Source organism: Carassius gibelio, chromosome B15 (genome assembly GCF_023724105.1).
Source record: "Carassius gibelio isolate Cgi1373 ecotype wild population from Czech Republic chromosome B15, carGib1.2-hapl.c, whole genome shotgun sequence".
Taxonomy (NCBI): domain Eukaryota; kingdom Metazoa; phylum Chordata; class Actinopteri; order Cypriniformes; family Cyprinidae; genus Carassius; species Carassius gibelio.
Genome location: NC_068410.1, coordinates 26,533,954 through 26,549,785, shown reverse-complemented (window position 1 = coordinate 26,549,785; position 15,832 = coordinate 26,533,954). Strand labels below are relative to the sequence as shown.

The 15,832-nt window shown below is 34.1% G+C and overlaps 1 protein-coding gene across 3 annotated transcripts in view; it reads left to right on the top strand.

Annotated features, from left to right (window-relative positions):
* dscamb (Down syndrome cell adhesion molecule b) overlaps positions 1 to 15,832 on the top strand; it is a 136,867-nt gene that overhangs the window by 20,187 nt on the left and 100,848 nt on the right. The window lies entirely within an intron of this gene.

Below are 15,832 nucleotides of genomic sequence, written 5' to 3'. Positions count from 1 at the left end.
AGTGGGCTTTGAGATTTTTGTGCAGCCATTTTGCCTGCGTTTGATTCTTTTCTAAACCAACCAGATTGTTGTTGGTGGTGTGGTCAGCATGAAGACTGGCTCTTTGGGGATTAGATTAGTTGTTCAAATACATGTTCCAAAATGACCACATGTACTTCATAAAATACCAACAACAAACAAATGAACAGTCAGCACACAATTATCTGGGATACCGTTGAATCTCTGGGATACTGTTGTGTTGTTGCATCAAATGCAGGTTTTTGCTTGAACTGGCTGTTAACCGGTAGTTATTTAGACATTGTTTTAGGCTATAGCTTTAGCTATAGAATCCTTTATAAAATATTTTCAATATTAATTTAATGCACGTAAATATAGATTTAGGATATGTCAGGATTACTCTTGGGTCTGCCTCCTCAAAACTAGATGCTGGTCATGTTTTAAGAAGAAGCATCCCTGCACATTGCATTGCAGTCTACTAGAGGTCAGCCATTTTCTGATCTAAAAAGCTAACCTTTGGAAATCCATTGAGTTCTTGGTGCGTACAATCAATTCCAGCATAAATTGTTTTTCACATGGAAAACATATGGAAGAAAATGTATCGCATGTTCATAGACAAACACATTGCTAGCAAGCCATATTACTGGTCACCCCATTGCTCCAAAACTGCAGTGAAAGATATTTAGGTTTCTTGTCCTAGTAGCTTTTTAAATGTTAAATCGCAAATCTAACTGGATGTGTTTCTTAAAATTTTGAGCTTAACATTTTTTTTTAAAAGAATTTAAAGGCATTTCTCAACCTCAAACTATGTCTATCAGTGAAATTACATGAATCTCAGGAGTATTCTGAAATACAACTACTTTGTCCTGCATCAATGTGGGAAGTATATACTGACACTTTTGTTGCAAAATTATTGGCGGTTTTTCATTTATTTAAATTAAAGTAGTTTTAAAATCTGACTCATTTTTATGATGCATTTTCATATTTTAAGTGTAAAATCAATTGCAAATGCATCCAAATTCAAAATATATTTTTAAGAACCAAAATGAATCATAATTTTGCACATTTTGCTTTCCGAATCCCTTAGTAGTCATTTTCCGGTTTGAAATTGTAGATCAGGATTGCCACGTAAAATACTGTACATCAGAGCAGAACTATTGTGCTGTTAGCATGAAGCATTCGATCTCTTTTCTCTTGTCTGCTTAGCATAAATCAGTGTTCGGCGTGGACGCGCGAGCTATTCCGGTCCTATAATTCTGGCTAACACTGGAGATTGTCCCGCAAATCACAGAGAAGATGAAATGCATGATTACAGAGTGGGACTTGTCTTAATTAATGAACTGTGATTGAAAATATAATTACAATATGAATTACCTCTCAAAATAAAGACTGCTCCCTAGTCATTTGAAGCGAGGGCCTGTTTTAAATGTGAATGAACGGGGCCTAATGATACTCTAACTTACCATTAACCTGTCATGCATTTTAAAACGGACCTTTCTGTGTGCGCTTTCAAATTCATGGCTGTGGATCCGTCCCCTCCCGGCTTTTGATAAACAATTGACAGCTGTAATAAAGAGATGAAAGGCTGTGCAGGTGAAAGGGCCCATGTGTGTGCGTCTGTGAGTGTATCTTCCTCGGTGAGTGTCCAGAGCACGGAACAGCTCCTAATGTTTGTGTATGTATTTCAGGGATTTCACTACTGAATATTGATGGTGGCCATATTTCTTTTGTCATCTTGTCTGCATGCATGGTTCACCCATTTGATCTTGTTTTAGTGACTGAAGTCAACTGAAATGAAAATGAATCAGATTTACTTTCATTATACACATTGCCAGTTTACAGTGAAAAAAAGGTGTGCCTCAACCCCCAAGCATCATTTGTATAGCAGCCCTTCATTTTTCATTTGTGGACAAATTTGGGCACAAAGGTCTCAGTTAAGTAACCCCTTTATAATTTTTTTTTTTTTTTTTATATATGTTATGCCTCGGAAGAGAAGAAATTGTTGAATTAAGTCTTTATTTTAGTTTTTTGTGCATACAGAAAGTATTCTTGTAGCTTCGTAAAATTATACTTGAACCACCGATGTCACGTGGACCATGCATTTTAACGATGTCCTAAATAAGTTAATTGTGGTAGGACTCTTGCTGTCTATTGAGGTTCAGGGAGGTCTTGGATTGAGTGCTGATGGATCAAAAATACCTTGGTTTGTGTTCCGAAGATGAATGGAGGTCTTACAAGTTTGGAACGACGTGAGAAAAAGTAATTAATAACAGAATTTTCATTTTTAGATGAACTATCCCTTTAAGAAACAAGTTTATTTTTTGATGACATCATCAAGTCCTGTAATATTACACTAATACAATACAATTACAATAATACACACATGAAAGAAGCGTTTTTGACTCTGACCCCTGTTACTCGGATCGTTCAGAAACTGACAGCTCCTCTAATAACCATACTGTGCGCAGCTTGTTGCATTTGTGCTAAACTTTGGTCCCGCTATCATTTTTTACAGCACTTTGCCTTTGGCTTTTCTCATTACAGTTTACTTCATGGCTGCAGAAGTGTCCCTCTCTCATGGCTGACATTCACTGACATTTGTCAAACCATTAAGCTCAATTCACTTTGCCTTCCAGCGCGGTTAGAGGGGAAATCACAGCCACATGCACTTTACTTACTTAATGGTCTGTTTCTAATGGGTCGTCGCCGTAAATATTGAGAGTTTGCATTTGCAAATGCGTTGATGAGTTAATCTTTTAAGGTGCCGTTGTGGATTGACGATTAAGATGCTAACTGGATAATGTATGAATCATTTCAGCCATGGTACTTCAGTGTGTCAGTGTTTTAGCCAGTGGCTTGGTTGGTTTTGAGGTCATTCAACATACTATGCCATCTGAATGGGAGTTTTAATATATCACTTACATTTATAAGAAATTACTTTTATGATATTTATTTGATATATATATATAAGGTGAATGGTGCTTGTGCATACATAATGTTTAGTGTTTTGCTGTTTGGTTGCTAAGGTATTGTAGAAGGTTACTAGGGCATTGCTAAGTGGTTACTAAGGTGTTCTTAGTGGTTGCTAGAGGGTTTCTTAATACCATAACTTTAGTCATTTTCTATGGATTTTACCATAATTGTTTCCCAAAACTGATTTAAAATAAATTATATTTTAAACAGTTTAAGTAAATATTTTTCAAATTTGCCTGCATGTCTTATGACCATTAACCGACTTTAACGAACCGTGGCATACAAATCTGTTAACTATTAACTTAAATCTCAATATTTCATTTTAATAAGTAAATTTATTAGGTGAACGATGTTTGGCTGACATAACTAAATAAATAAATAAACAAATAAATAAATAAAAGTTTGGCAATCTCTGTATTACTTGTAAATAAGAAAAAAAATGTTTAATGTGTTTGAAAGACAAAAGCCTTCCAAAGACATATTAATAGATGATTAAATAACACTCTGAGTGATAATTCAAATACAAATTAATCTGTTTTTAAAAGATGAAAAAGAAGAATTGGGGAGAATCAATAAACTCTGAATGATTTATTGCTATTGTGTGAATAATATGCAATCATGAAATCAATAGAAAAGTAATTGTACTCTGATTGAGTTGTAAAAAAATGGAATTTAATGGAATTACAAGAACTTAATTTTTGGAATCTGATTATGTAATCCAGATTACATGTCATCAGTTAGTACCCAGCACTGCTGAACACTTATAAAGAAATATGAAATCTATTGTGACAGCACATCTCTACTCAACAAACCACTCAATCTGAAATGATATTCATGACTTTAGCACAAAAGTTAAATTCTTAGATTTGGAGGTATGTTCAAATCCTTAGCTGTAAGTATGAGCAATAATAGTGCCTCATTAAATAATAAATGATTATTTCCACTATTGCTCAGTCCTTATATTTAAACCAACATTATGTCAACCACGAAGGCTATTTCATAACCTTCACTTTGAAGCTGTAAACACTGGTAATATGAAGATAACTGGAACAAAAATCATAGTAAAATTAAATTCCAGATCAATTCCTACATCATATATCAGAATCTGACCTGTAAAAGCATAAAACCGGTATAAAAACTGAGCACAAGAGTTGAGGGAGGAATATCAATGCCATGGACTCCTCTGTTCAACTGCCGCTGCCTATAGAAAATCTAAAGAGCAGAGGGGCGGTCAGACATGTTGAAAAGCCAGCGCCATGTTTGAGTGAGTGCGGCTGGGGCCAGAGACAGTGTCAGTGACTGCCGCTGCTGCTGGGAGCATCCTCATTAGAACAAACCCACACTCCTTTCATCTTTCTCTAGCCTGCAGATTAAGCTGGAGATGGACTGAAGCTAGAGGAGAAAGATAAATGTAAGCCTCTCTCTCTCTCTCTCTCTCTCTCTCTCTCTCTCTCTCTCTGTTTCTCTGCTCTACCTTCTCTTTGTGTGTATAGCAAATGTTCTATGCTGGACAGCTCCCCTGAAACCTCTCTCATTGCTGTAGGAGAAATGGAGTAAAGGTTTCTCATGGCTTTAATCCTCTTAACGCCTTACTTTAACTACCATACTGTATATTTCTAAGCCATAACAGTAGCTCTGGTTAAAAATAAAGAAATATATATAGTGGACTACCAGTAAAATTTAGAAAAAAATTGGGACCAAAAATTATTCAAACACTCTTACCTGACCATATTTTGCAGTAATATAATTTGTCAAATTTAAGTTCTATTTGCTGATTTGAATGCTGATTTGTTGTAAATAGTTTTGTTCTGCCAATTGCTATTGTGTTGTTTAATGTTCACTACATTTCGATTTCCTTAAAAAAATCTATTTACTTAAATTATTCCAAGTGCAATCCTGAAATGAACAATGTGGCAGCCCATTTTCAGCCTATTGTTTTGATTTCTGACTCAAGTGATAATGTGAGCTTTGGATGGGTCTAACTATTTCTGGTGTCTGAAAAAATAAATACATAAATAAGACAGAAGTTGCACACTTTTGTACCCATTTCTACTGTAAGTCATTCAGTCAGATATTGTATATGTTGTAAGAAAATTGGGTCACAGCTGAAGAACAGAACAGGTCCTCTCTCAAGCATCACATCAGCCCATAACTGCTGTTTGACTGGTTACAACAAAGGCCAGTTCACTAGAAGAGCGGATCATTATTAATCTAATCTGAGATATCATTGTGTCATCCAGATAAAATGTATCTGCAGCAGTAACTGTGATGTGAGCTGTATGTGTATTGCTTGAAGAAAAAAAACACACACGTACAATTCTGCTTCACAACCCCTGCTTTCATCACACAAAATACGTCAGAGAGAGAGAGAGAAAGAGAGGAAAAGAAAGAAGGATATAGTGTAGAGGAGGGAAAAAAGGACCTAAAAAATCAATAGCTATGTACATTAATCACACAGTTGCCACTGAGAATTATGGGAGCATAAGCTGAAGGATGCATTTGTGCATTTGCAGCATGAGTGCTGGTGAACGTTTAGGGAATACAAAGAGAGAGAGAAGAGAGAGAGAGAGAGAGAGAGAGAGAGAGAGAGAGAGAGGGGTATCGGTTTTCTGATGTCTCCTTTAAGTGTGCGGTGTACCTAAAGAAATGGTTAGGGTGTTGGTTTTTATATAAAAAAAAAAAGAAAAAAAAAATGTAAACAATTCAATGTGATTTTTCTTTTATAAGAGAAAATATTATGTTTTAAAAAGACAATTTCAACAATCTTTAATGTCTTCAAAAAAATATTCCTGTCTTATATTAAATAAGCCTTTATAGTCTTGTGGATGTTTTTTAGTTTTAGTGAAAAGTGAAAATTTTACTGTTAAAGCTAATTTGGTTTATTGTGAAATTAAGTTGTAAAAAGCTTAAAAAGAAAATACTTAATCACACTATTTGTGTTCTAACAACAAAGTTTCTTTGCTTTCGTTTAGTTGGGTCCTTTAATATTTGCAATCTTAATGATATGACATTATGCACGACTACCAGTCAGGTACTTGAAAATTATTTTTGATGTTGATAGAACTGGAACTATCATTCCCTGCAGGTTTTACATTAGGACATACAAAGTTATAGATTGAAATGCTTTTTTAAATGTATTTAAGAGAAGTCTCTTCTGCTTCATTTATTTGGTCTCAAAATACAGAAGAAGAAAAAAACATTATTTAAACATGCAATTTATTCATCTGATGGCAACCCTGAATTTTCATGATAAATAGAGAGTTTAAAAAAATAGCATTTAGCTGAAACACAATTTTGTAACATTATAAATGTCACTTTTGAGAAATTGAATGCATCCTTGCTGAATAAAGGTAATATTCTGTAATTTCTTCTGAAAAAAAAAAAAAAAAACCTGATGACCCAGAAATGGATAATGTTACAAAAGCTTTCTATTTCAGATAAATTGTGTATATTCATCAAATTATCTTATTAAAAAAAATAATAATAATAATAATAAAACTGTTTTCAGCATTGATGATAATAGAATTTTGATTAATATTAAATACCAAAGGTTTTGTTTAAACCCTACCATAAATATAATTTGTGGAAAAACTCATTTAAATTTGCATGTGACACATCAGAGTATTTGTTTATGTATTTGTTTGTTTGTATAAAATTAGCAACAATACAGTTAAAAGAATATAATACAAAAATACTTTCTTGTTATCACCTTACTGAAATAAGTTTTTTGATTCCTTGAAAAGTGTATGTGGAAATGCACACAATATGTAAAAAATCCTACAATTGCAAAGGACATAACCGTGGATTAATCCCTCTTAATTCACTGTTTACTGATAAATAAGCGCAATATGGTAGCGATTAGGCTGTTTAGGATGAATATGATTACCCAACTGTCTGCTCAGGCCACTGGGGACTAAGCGAGACTTAATCTTTAATAAGCGCTGATGGCTTCGTTAGCGTCTGATGCTATGCTGCCGCTTGGCTTCGCTCCCCAGAACGGGACTTTTCCCGAGCTTATGGAGAACTCCACGCTGACGCACTGGACCATGGCCAGGGCATAAAATGGCAGCGCTCCAAATGACAGATTAGTAATAAGTGTGGCATGAGCTAATTACGGACGGAACGACCAATTAATTTCAGTTTATAAACGCCTGTAGATTTGGCCTTGTTTTTCCCCCAGGTGCCCTGGAATAGGGTCTGTCTCGCCCCATTGCTGGAGGAGGCTGGTGGCAGGTGTTTTGGGCCGTGGTGGAGAGGTGCAGAGGTACTTCTGGAGGTCTGAGTGCCACTTCCTGTCTCATCTTTGAACTGAATGGTCTGCTGACGTCTAAAAGCATGAAAAGGGACTCAAAACAACAAAGCTTCTCAGAAACAAAAGGATTCGTTTGTTGCTGTTGATTTGTTAATGTCGTAGATATGGTCATTGTTTGTTTGTATGGCTTATTTTTGATTTGTGAGGATCAATGTTTTAGGTTCAGCAGGGTTTTAGGATCATAGACTACCTTAGACTGTTTTTCCACAGCTTTGCACTGCACTACGCCTTTTAAACCTTAAAGGCATCTATCATTTTATTGCACAAGTAATCGTGTGTTGTGTTACTCACCTCCTGCTATAGGTGTGAATCATGGGTGGGCTGAAGTAGGCGTTGATCTTCTGTAGGGACAGTCTTCCACTATCATGTCCTGCTGTCCTGTACATGTTCTCCGTAATATGAAACCGAGCCATTATGGTAGCTTGGTTTCAATAAAAGCTGTTTTTGCACTAAAAAGGATGTTTGGAGTTCTAAAACTTACAGGATGTTTTTATATACAGTGTCATTTTTATGTCAAAAGATCAAGGGAATTCAGATTTCTAAATTCATGAACCCTTTAATACAGAATAATAATTACATTGAATCATTGTAAGAGCAAATATTTACACCCTTACACCCCATGAATTAAACTGTAACAAAAATTAATTTAAAATCTTGGTAACACTTTAGTATAGGGTCCAATTCACACCAATAACTAGTTGCTTATTAGCATGTCTATTATTAACATATTGACTGTTTATTAGTGCTTATAAAGTACACATAATGCATGACATCCCTAATCCTAACCAATACCCTAAACTTAACAACTACCTTATAAACTATTAATAAGCAGCAAATAAGAAGTTAATTGAGGCAAAAGTCATAGTAAATGGTTAGTTAATAGTGAGAATTGGACCCTAAAATAAAGTGTGACCAAAATCTTTCTCTCTAATGGATTCTGTGTATGGATGAGAATAATCAGTCCCTGCACGGCTGTCCCTCAGCCATAACTCTCAGCTGTCTTGTTTGACCTTCCATCTTCTTCTTCCATGTTTGCCATGTTAACCATCAGTCTTGAGCCATTTCGTTTCTGAAGATCCCTCTTAACAACCAGCATGTTAAATCATAGTTCAGATTGGAAGAATAGCTTAATACACACTGAATACTGCCTCATTTTAAACAACATGACACAAAGTCACTGTAAAATTACTAATGACTTTGTCTGTGTCAACCATGCCACGGAATAAGATATTCTGGAAAGAAAAAAAATATATATATTACACACATGCACACACACACAAATATGTTTTTGTCCATGCAGTGAAATCCATCAGAAAGCATTGAATTTTATTATAAGAGACATTTTTCTAAATATATATATTTTTTGTGTTCTACAGTAGAATTAAATTAATTCAATTTGGATTAACATGAGGGTGAGTAAATGATGGCAGAACTGTTTAGACATGTTAAAAAGTTCTGTTTATCTATCTTTTTTGAGCCCATTGCTTTTTAAATTATGTTTAAAGTTTGGGGACATTCCACTCAAAAATAATTAAATAAATCATTTTTAAATCTTAAATTTGCACTTCAAATAATCCTTATCCAATCAGTTTGACTGAATGAACTGTTCTTTTTCATTCATTGGTATTTTAATGTGACATAGTATAACCAAAAAAGGTCTTCCCTGAAAGAGATGACTTCTGGATGGGAGCATATGTTGTTCTAGAACTTGGATCTACCTTTCAGCATTGATGGTGGCATGGTGGGTTGTGTTCACCAACCATGTTTTCTGGAAGTATTCCTGAGCCCATGTTGTGATGACTTCTGAGAGACTCTTTTTACACCCAATCATGTTGCCAATTGACCTAATAAGTGAAGTGAAGTGAGTGAGTGAGTGATAAGTTGCAAATGGTCCTCCAGCTGTTCCTTGTATGTACATTTAACTTTTCCTCTTACTGCTAACTGCTTACTGCTAACTATCCCAACTTTTTTGGAATGTGTAGCTCCAAAATGAGCCAATATTTGGCATGACATTTCAAAATGTCTCACTTTCAACATTTGATATCTATATTCTATTATGAATAAAATACTCAAAGTTTATGAGATTTGTAAATTATTCAGAAATCATTCATTGTAGATCATTCCTTTTTTACTCACAATTTGTACAGTGACCCAACATTTGGGAATAGTGTTTATAGAAAAAAAAATTCTGACCATCAGAAATGACCTTTGTTGGTATAATGTAATCAGTCAAATGTTGATTCAATCTCGTGACAAAATATTTTTTAATAAAACATTTATTTTAGATAATAATAAAGAAAAAAAAACAAAAAACAGCAATGTAATACCTTGACATATAGAGTGCCACATTAGTCAAACTTTCAGTTTGTAAAAATAGCTTTTACACAATGACAAGAAATCTTCAAAACTCATTTGCGAAACATCCTGACACCCCCTAAACCCCCCCCCCCCCCCCTTAGTTTGTGTTGAGTGGTATCATAAGGTTGCAGGCTGACCTTTGACTCTTGATGACGTACACTGCAATCTTAATGTAGCATGAGTCGGCCAATTACAATGGCAGCGTTTGCTTATCACAGGAATTCAGCTGTGTTTGTGTGTGTGTGTGTGTGTGTGTGTGTGTGTGTGTGTGTTGAGCAGCAAGTCACTCTGTTTATTTTATCAAATGCAAGCCTTTAACAAACTACATCACTCTCTTAGTTGTTCAATGCAGCTGCTGCTTGGAATTTGATATGTGTCTGTTGCATTTAAAACGATCCATTATGGTATTCAGAATACATCAGAATGAAGAGGAATTCTATTGCTGGTTGTGCTGAAATGAGAGAGAGAGAGAGAGAGAGAGAGAGAGAGAGAGAGGAAAAAAATTTGGAATCGATTTTCCCATTACTTTGTGCTGTACTTGTGTTGCCATGGCAACATGGTCAGGTTTCTCCATCCTCCCAGGGCAAATGTAATTGTTGTCTGTTTCTCAAAGCTAGAGTCAACATTCAGCATCTCACACTCTCATGGCTGCTCAACACATCACAATCACACATATCTAAAATGGTATTTAAAAGGTGCATCAACAGTTCATGATGGCTTTTTAAAATTATTAGTATTAATAGTAATAATAACGACTACATGATTATCTCTGAAATTATGCTTCTGAATGTGAACATTTGCCCACAGGTCTGTTCATTTTTTAAAATTTTTATTTATTTAAAGGTATCAGATGATTTTAGATCCTTACAATTTTTCATTTATATATATTTTATTTCTTGGAGCACTGTTATTGTTCACAGTTATTGTTACACTGTAAAAAAACATGTTGATGAACTTTATTATATTATAATATAGTTAATATATTGTTACAACATCTGTATTTTCATCTGTTTGAAGTAGTTTAATGGTGACAGTTATATCATTTTTTTTGAAGCATTTATTGTTATTTAAGATTTTGTAAAAGCTTGTGATACTTTAGGATCAACCATACTTTTTGAAAATACCTTTCTTAATTTTTTCCCCCATTTAAATAATTTTAACAATTAAATTATACAGATTCATTCAGTCAACATAAATTCCCTTTTCCCAATGTTTAAGCATTGTTTTCTGAAGGACAAAGAAATTATTCCTGCATTATGCAGTACAGTTAGCAAGTTATAACTCTTCACTAAGAGTGATGGGATAATAACAATACATGCGGTTAATCTATTATTTTCTAGCCAAATTGACTGTACTCAAAACCTGGAGGATGATGGTTTAAGAAGGTTGAACATTTTTGACAGTTTGTCCTGATTTAAAAAGTCTTGATCAAACAGTCTTTACACATGGGAAATGGGGTGCGGATGGGACTAGTCTGCTTTCCTTCAGGAGTAATTAGCAGGTTGACTGGTTTGGGAGTAAACTACCCCAGCATCTAAATCAACCAGGCCTCTGGCTAATATGTGTGTCTCATATGGAATGGTCCCATGGCGATGCTGCCTCTGCACCCTCCTTTTCTAAAATAACTGCTAATTAATACTTATTCCTCGGGGACATAAAAACACTCACATGAGTATTACAGATGGCTGTTGATTCCATACTAGTTGTTTTAAGCCACATAATTCCCTGAAGAACTTGTTATGGTGAGGCGGGTTGTGTTTTTTATCTCTATCACAACTTTCTTTGCTTCTTTTTTGAAGGCAACTGTTTTGGGAAAGGGTAACCGCTGGAATGTCTGGTGTAATTAAAAGTGATGCAATTAATTCGACTGTTAGAATGTCCCCCTCCCGACCTCATGGTTTTACAAAATCGTACTATACTACAGTCAGTGTTTGGGAGTAACTAGTTACATGCAACGGAATTTTGTAATTTAATTAAAAAAAAACTATTATAACTGCAATCTGTATAGTTTAGTTGAGAAAAAAATGTATAATACTAAAAATAAACAACATCTAAACAATCAGTTGTTACCAGTTCTGCCATTTAACATCTGCTAGCATTATCACGAATCAAATTAGAATCCAGATTTAAAGTCATACTTTATCATTTAAGAATTGTTATGCAAATCCTTTTTTTACACAATTGCAACTGCTATTGTGCCCAAAGGAGATCATGTACGATCATGCATAATGGGTAATCATCAGCCCTTTTGATATTTTTTAATGGTGATGGTGTGATACTCACTATGCACTTTCAGAAATAAAGGCACAAAAGCTGTACAGAATGACACTTCTAATAGGTACACTTTCAGTAATAACATGTTATTTTATGGTACCAAACTGGATCCTTTAGGTAAAAATATGTACCTTTTGCAAAGGTTCCACCCCAGTGACAGCGTGTTACACTGCTCAGTCTCCTCTATATGTGTTAAGTATAGACACTTAGTGTGACTTTTTTTTTAGGAATGTAAAGTTAGTTACCATTCAAATATATATACATATATATATATATATATATATATATATATATATATATATATATATATATATATATACATACATACAGTGCAGACCAAAAGTTTGAAAGAATTACTATTTTAAGTTTCTTCTTGCTCATCATGCCTGCATTTATTTGATCAAAATAATATTGTGATATATTATTACAATTTAAAATAATTGTTTTTAAATGTATTATACTTTAAATTATCATTTATTTCTGTGATGCAAAGCTGAATTTTTAGGATCATTATCACATGAACCTTTAGAAATCATTCTAATATGATGATTCATTATCAAAGTTGGAAACAGTTCTGCTGCTTAATATTTTTTTCAGAACATCTGATACTTTTTTAGGATACTTTGATGAATAAAAAGTAAAAAAAAGCGATGTTTTTAAAATATAAATATTTTGTAATAACAATATAGACCGTTTCATCGGGCGCACGCGCCTGGACCTAAGTTAACTTCTGGTCTGTGTTGTGTATATCGGTCTGGCTGCGGTGACATCTACAAACGCAGTTAAAGGCAAGGTGATGAGTAGACTGAAGTTGGGCTCAGGTGGCTGTGCTGCGGGATGTGTTTCCCATACATTTATTTATTTTTGGAGACTCACCACAATTTTAAAACTGATCGATTTTCAAAAAGGCTTCGTTAAATAAACATGAGTAACGTTACGTACTGCACGTTTAATAATTCCTAACATTTATATGTTTAAATATCAAAACGAGGCACAGGTGTTTTTATATCGCTGTATTTCTGAAAGAAGAAGTGCATGTTATATGCCTGATAAAGCAGCGTGTGAGCGTAGCTCTGCTTTGTTTACAGCTGTTACTGGGGAAACCTCTATTTCTCGCACTTTATGTCTATGCTTTAAAACATCTCCTGCTGGCAAAGAATGAATTAGCATTTTCATTAAGTCCGCCTGATCCACACAAAAAACACATTTTGTTTGTTATCAAAAAATATCTACTCTAGAGGGACTTGGCTGTTGTTATTGATTCTATTTGGAGTCTACCGGAAGTTAAGTTAGGTCCACAAAAGCGCTCACGCGCATTAACGTTTGTTTATGTTGATGCCGTTGAAACCGTCTATACACTACTGGTTAGTAATTTGGGGTCAGTAATTTTTTTTTCTTTCTTCTTTTTAAATAAAATCAATACTTTTATTCAGCAAGGATGTGTTAAATTGATAAAAAAGTATATTCAACTAGAAAACTATTATTTTAAGTTGTAATAATATTTCACAATATTACTGTTTTGTCTGTATTTTTGATCAATAAATGCAGGCTTGATGAGCAGAAGAAACTTCTTTCAAAAACATAAAAAATAGTAATGTTTCCAAACTTTTGGTCTGTACTGTATATATATATATATATATATATACACTGTAAAACCCGACAAGTTAACTTAACTCAAATCGTTTGAGTAAACCGATTGCCTTGACTGTAATACCCGACAAGTAAACTTAACTCAAACGGTTTGAGTAAACAGATATCCTTAAGTTATGTTAACTCAAACCATTTGAGGAAACCGATTGCCTTAAACCATTTAAGTTTAAAAAACTAACAGTTACGAGTACTCTGAACTTAATTCAGTTGAGTTCCCTGAAAGAAGATATACATTGCAATTAAGTGATTAAGTGATTAATTGAGCTTTAGTGATGAACACCTGCTGTTAACAAACATAATTACTGAAGAAAAGAGAGAAAGGAACAACAGCTGACTTCAGACACAGCCTCAGTCAAACCTGACAAGTTATGTTAACTCAAACCGTTTGAGGAAACTGATTGCCTTAAACCATTTAAGTTTAAAAAACTAACAGTTACGAGTACTCTGAACTTAATTCAGTTGAGTTCACTGAAAGAAGATATACATTGCAATTAAGTAATTAAGTGATTAACTAAGTGCTGATTGAGAATTAGTGATGAACAGCTGCTGTTAACAAACAGAATCACTGAAGAAAAGAGAAACACAAGAACTACTACAACTGACTTCAGACACAGCCTTAGATGAAATCAACTGAAATAAAATACATGAAATCTCTCAAGATCTGATTAAACAACCCCACAAACAGCATCACCAGCTCCACTTATTAATAACCAGACTGACTTTATTTCTGTCAGACGTCTACAGAAGATCTTATTGAGAATGAACTAAGGTTTAGATGTTGATTTATTGTTTCATTTGAAGTAACCATGTTAGAGATCAGTGTTTGCTTTAGTTGGGCTCTTGACCCTTGATTTCTGTCTTAGTCTTTTCTCTGGCTGTTATAACCGTGTGTTTCTAAAACATATTTGTTGTAACTCAAAAGCCCAGAAGAAATGCCATCAGGTGTTAACCTGTACCTAGGTGTAGGATGTTATACTTCATATAGGTAATAATAATTATTCACAAATATTGATCTGTACAGAGTCTAATCTCTGAGGAAACAAATGTGTAATTAGTAGAAGTGGATCTAATACAAGTGACACTAAGAGTCTGTGATAATCAGTTAATATAAAAATGGCTTCATAAACATTTTGTACACATACATTTGTATTCCATCCCAGTAGTTGGTCAGACACAGACATCAATAATCAGAATATGAACCTCAACAATGGTGACAAAAAAACATGCTGCAATGCATGCTGGGTACTATTGTAGTACAAAACTCATCCATGGCGCCCAGCATGCTCTGCAGCATTTTTTTTTTTTTTATGGTCACCATTGTTGAGGGTCATATTCTGATTATTGATGTCTTTGTGTGACTGTTTGACACCGTAGAAGACCACACTGTTTGGAAAGTCTTTGTATTAACTGATTATTACAGAACCACTGGCTCTTAGAATCACTTTTACTATAACCAATCAAATTACACAACACCTATTTCATCAGAGATTAGACTCCTAGCAGTTCAATAATTGATGATTATCATCACCGATATAAAGTATAACAACCTACATCTAGGTACAGGTTAACACCTGATGGCATTTCTTCTGGGCTTTTGAGTTATAACAAATATGTTTTAGAAACACACAGTTATAACAGCCAGAGAAAAGACTAAGACAGAAGTCAAGGGTCAAGAGCCCAACTAAAGCAAACACTGATCTCTAACATGGTTACTTCAAATGAAACAATAAATCAACATCTAAACCTTAGTTCATTCTCAATAAGATCTTCTGTAGACGTCTGACAGAAATAAAGTCAGTCTGGTTATTAATAAGTGGAGCTGCTGATGCTGTTTGTGGGGTTGTTTAATCAGATCTTGAGAGATTCCATGTATTTTATTTCAGTTGATTTCATCTAAGTCTGTGTCTGAAGTCAGTTGTAGTAGTTCTTGTGTTTCTCTTTTCTTCAGTGATTCTGTTTGTTAGCAGCAGCTGTTCATCACTAATTCTCAATCAGCACTTAGTTAATCACTTAATTATTTGAATGCAAAGTTTTAAAACTTACATGGTTTAAATCAAGGCAATCTGTTTACTCAAACGGTTTGAGTTAAGTTAACTTGTCGGGTTTTACAGTGTATATATATATATATATATATATATATATATATATATATATATATATATATATATATATATATATATATATATATATATATATATTACATTGGTGTATTTAAATGCACAGAAGAAACAGTGTGTACATATATAGTAAATCACCATCCACGTCTAG